This window comes from Teleopsis dalmanni, chromosome X (genome assembly GCF_002237135.1).
Source record: "Teleopsis dalmanni isolate 2A chromosome X, ASM223713v2, whole genome shotgun sequence".
Classification (NCBI taxonomy): Eukaryota; Metazoa; Arthropoda; class Insecta; order Diptera; family Diopsidae; genus Teleopsis; species Teleopsis dalmanni.
This window is the reverse complement of record NC_051848.1, coordinates 22,872,192-22,877,456: the sequence shown is the minus strand read 5'-3', so window position 1 is coordinate 22,877,456 and position 5,265 is coordinate 22,872,192. Positions and strand designations below refer to the sequence as shown.

Genomic DNA, 5,265 nt, shown 5'->3' with positions numbered 1-5,265 from the left:
CGACACCTATGCGTTACTTGGACAGAGGTGGAAATTCTGTCATCGCGTATAAAGAGCTCATGCGATAAAAGCCAAGTCTTACAGTCGGTTTTCAATAACTAAAATCTATTTATTTTCATGAAATAGTAAAATATTTAAATTTAAATATTTAATATTAAAGCATGAGACACCGTATACTAAAATCTAGAGATTTGACTACATACATCTTCTAACAACATTGTAAGTTCTTAACCACATTTCAATAACACTTTTTATTTACTTTGATTTGATTTTATTATAACCAACATATAATATACAATATATAACATATATGTATATACATATATAACAACAACTTTGCCGATACAAAGATAAAAATATGCCGTATCTGGATTTTTGGTAGGTATAAAACTTTCTACCCAAGAATTGTACAATAAAAATTATTACATATTCAAGAATTTCTAGTATTAAAAATCAAGTCAGTAGGCCAAACATTTCAAATTTTTACATAGTAAAGAAAATTTAATATACAAATCATATATATATATTTTTTCAATAACTTAACTCAAATTCTCTTTGGCTATTAAATATAATTTTTTCTTTCAAAATTTAATGTCAGTTCTGTCTAAGAAAAATAAAACATAATGGCGCGCCGGTTGTCGATGGTCAGAAAACATATTATTTATATGAAAATGCGGGAACAGGAGCGTTTGCAGGAAGAGCAGGAGAGAGCAGAGGTAATTAAAAGCTTTAGTTTATAATTAATACAACGAATGTGTTATACCTTAAATTACGAGCCTGTGCACTATATTCCGATTTTCGTAAGATGTTTTATTTTAACTTTCATTTTATGCAAATCGGGTGCAATGTGCTTATATCTTCTCCAGAGCTATTAACTATGAATTGCATAATTGACATCTTGAAAGTGTCTTACACATGCTATACTTGGAAAATACTGTAGCGATATGTGGGTCGCTGCATTTGATATTTGACAAATCAAAAATAAGGTTATGTTTAAGTGGCAGCTTTATGCACCGAATTCGACTTAAGCATAAATAATGGGCTCGGATGAGATATTTTCAGTGTGACAGACGCAAAAAATCACCTTAAAGGTAGAAGTTCTAAAGATATTATGCATGAACCGCGACTTCTCATACAAAGCGAAGGAAATCAACCCAGTTCGAATCCTCATCTAACCAGATTTTCATGCTTATCCAATATAAATGAAAACTTCAATTCAAAGTTCCACATCTATAAAACAATCACTAATTTAATGGATTATAAAATTTTTATAAGTTGATTAGTAGAAATTTTAACGATATTCATAAAGGTCAGATTTTAGTCATTTTCATATGTGAAATAATGAACTTAAGCCACCTTCACATTTTACAAATCAATATGTCAATAACAATCTTTTATTCAATATTATTTTAACCAACTTTACTTGCTAATATATTCTCATATGTTATTATATATATTTATGTAATATCTCTAAAATGAAAACTTTGTCTATTTTGTCTCAATTTAGGCCTTAGCTCAAGAAAACAATAGCGGTGCACCAGCCAACGAACCCACACCTTCTGCATCAGAACCTGTTAAGAAGTCATCTGTTTGTGGATTTTTGAAAAATCTATTTTTTGGAAATAAAAACTGAAAATGATTTAGTAATGAGACATTCCATTAATTCAGAAAACATTTTAGATATCTTAATATGGCTGGGTCCAAAATATTCCGTTTGGAACCATTTGAATATCTTTGAAATAGTTAGCTTATATATGACAGTATATTAGTCAGCAGTCAAATATGATTCTTTTGGTTCAGTTACGAGCTCTTAACAAAACAAGTAACGCTTTGTAAATTTTATCCAGATGATAAGCTTTTAGAACTTTAAGTTGAAAAACTTCTTCTAACATATAAAATTCTTGTCTCTGGACTTGGATTGAAAAGGTTCTGCATAGATCACTTGCATACGATACGTATTGTCATTAGGAACATACAATGTGTTATTACTTTATAATCGTATTTCATTCGGAGCTAATATCATTGGATAGAGAAAGAGAATAATCGTGCGAACAAACATATATTCACAGTGAAAATCAGATTCGTTTTTCTGGAATGTAAAAATGGATGCTAAATAAATGGTATGTGAATTTAAATTCAATAATAATACTCATCTATAATATACTTATCTCAATTATCTTCCTAGCGTAACTTTTCAGTTAAAGGACTGATATTTGCTCATATTAAAGTGTTTTGTTAACAAATATTATAACTCACGTTTAGTTATTTGACGCTGTTCATGCCATTCCAGAACGACGAGCGACGAGGTCTCATTTGATGAGATCCATTGCGACAATCTTTGTGACGATACTTTATTAAACAAGCATGCACATGTATTTGATTCATAAAAAGGATTACTTCTACTGTAGAAAATGTTTCGAAATATGTAATTTCATTTAAGATATATCTTAAATGATAAGCACAATCAACTAACAGTAGAATACTATTCTAAGCATGGCACATTGCCCTAACTGCATTACGTGAAGAAATTTATTAGTAACTGTATTGCATGAAGAAGTATTAGTATAGTTACTAAAACTCCAGTGGTATCAATCTAATATTGTCAACACAAGGTAAGTATAATTAAATTCATATTACCGTCATTAACTTTTATATATTAGGTTTGATGTTCTCAACATCATGGATATTGATCGAGAAGGCCCGTACATACAAGACGATAATATTGGTATGCGAATCAGACACATGTATTTTATATTTCAATAATCTTAGCCATTATTCACTTGATAATTTAAAACTAGAAACAATAATATAACTAACAAGCCCGGCTATATAATGTGATAAAGAGTGTAGATATCTATAAAATACTTGCTTAAAATGATTTAATAGACGTGACCACATACTCATGTATTTCAATTTATAGAAGTCTTATCGAAATGTATTTAAATACTGGATGTATAAGTTTATCTTTTAGTTTTTCTTTGCATGTCAACTCTCAAATATCCGTCTGCTAATAAAAATCCTACTATTGCGTTCAACGAGTACCTATACCTATACCTATAGTATCTATAGCTTCAATTAACTGATATATGAATCCAAGAGGAACTATCACAAAATAACTATGATCAAATTCTTTTTATCTTTATATGCTCTAACATTTAGTGCTTTAAAGACTCACATATTCATAAGCTATGAATATGTAGTATTACCTAGGTGTTTTTAACATACATATATACACTTTCAATATATACATTATTATTTGGTATATTGATTTAAACAAACTTTTTTAAGACTGGAAAACGCACTGCAGAACTATTAAGTATTTTTCAAGATGTGACAGCATGATGGACCTGTAGTATAATAGACCACCATAGCCGATTTGATGGAGTGTTCTAACTTTTATCTTGGTGGTTTTATTAGAAAGGAGTGATGGCTTTAAACGGTACGTGAATACTGTGAAACAACAAACTTTTACCAATCTAGCAATTTTTTTTTCAGCACCTATATCACACTTAGCACCATAATATAATTATTTGAAGATATGTGGTGGAACTAATTGATATGTAAGAGACATAAAAATTGAATGTCTGCACGCTCATTAGGAATTGGATTTTTAAGAATTTTATTATTTAAAATTATTAGTAATGATAAATATGTAATAAAAATCTGACTATATCATATAATGTTAATAAATTTATAATAAGTAGACAGAATGTATTGGACTTTATATATCATACGCAGTTCATTCTATAAAAAAAATCTTAATAGAAGTTTCATTACGGTGTAAAGAAATCGGAAGTGTGTTGTGTATTAACAATAACAAATTTTTGATTTGGTGTTGTGAGATATAATCAAAGATTTGAACACATTTCTTTTAAATCATTCCACAAGTTAGTTTATTTCTTACAAATAAGAACAGCTCACATACTAACAATGAACACATATGGTATATTAGGTTGTGTTAGATTTTATTGGAAGAACATGTGAAACATTCTTACTTGAAGCCATCTATTCATGATTGTTATGATATTGAAAATATTAGGGGAGACCCGCTACCAATAATTGTTTTCAATATAGCTCCTTAAATCATTTGAAATCATTGTCATTGTCTTCTTGATAAAGTCAACCAAGTAAAAAGACGGCTTCCCAGATGTTGAAGATGAAGAAAAGGCTGGATAGATTGCATCTCCTATTCACAATTGTAACTCCTACATAGTCCGCTTGTCAGAATGGATCACCGTTGAAATGAGCATAAAAGATATTTAAGTCTTCTTACATCTAATCTGGGTCATATGATCCAAATAATATCGCAGTCCATGCAATTAGTGAATAAAAGATTCGTGAACGCATTTGTAGATTCAGCTAAGCAACTAAGTGTTTACAAAAATCATGATATCCAAATGTAGAGTTTCATATATACGTAGTAATCCGATTTGTTTCTCTATTTTGCATAATATATATATATATGTACATGTCCTAATCTTTCACCCATCAAATAATTCTTAATAAGTTTAAAACAGCCTTTCAGACATCTTGACAACTGTGTAATATTAAGAGATATATACTAACTCGCCTTCCATCAAACAAAGAAGAAGACGTTATCGTAAGCGAAACAAGAATGATTTAATTCGTTTAATTAAATTAAATGAGGATGTAATTATTTCAAATAAGGAAGAGGAATTTCTCGTACTTTATGTCATTAATTGGAATTTTAGTTGTACTTTGATATATAGAGTGCAGGACTCTATTGAAAAATCTGAAGATGGCAATGTGTCAATAGTTTTGACAGTAACACACGTCTCGACGAGTGAGAAAATGAGAATTTATTCTAAAGAACTCGTTTCCCAAATTAAATCAGTTATTCCATATTCCATAGTCTAAAAGCCATGGTATCCTTATTTTTTTCTCCACATATACTGATTCAAAATATACATGCATACATCCAATGTCAAAAGTCTCAATGACTAGACGATGGGCTGTTTAGATTCATTAAGAGCTCTCATAATAGTACTATCAAATAGATGAAATATTAAGTATTATTAACTCTTTTCATGACAGTTGACTTCTCAATGCATTTGCTTCGACATTCTTTCCTCTGTGGCTTATTCATAATTGAACTTAGTTCCAGACATCATTCGAAATAAATAAAAATTAAATTAAAATTTTGTTTTAAAAACTAAGTAATCATTGACTTGAATGTGTTATTATTTGTGAATTAATGATATGAAAGTTTAATATTAAAATCAAATATTTTATTTATTTATAGTA

General features: G+C 29.2%; 1 long non-coding RNA gene across 1 annotated transcript; it reads left to right on the top strand.

Moving 5' to 3' along the window:
* Nucleotides 1–528: 528 nt before the first annotated feature.
* On the top strand, nt 529–3,634 carry LOC119689012. The gene is made up of 6 exons (XR_005253329.1): nt 529–716; nt 1,508–2,120; nt 2,186–2,612; nt 2,661–2,725; nt 3,289–3,439; nt 3,496–3,634. It is a non-coding gene; the product is annotated as an uncharacterized LOC119689012 (long non-coding RNA).
* Nucleotides 3,635–5,265: the final 1,631 nt, after the last annotated feature.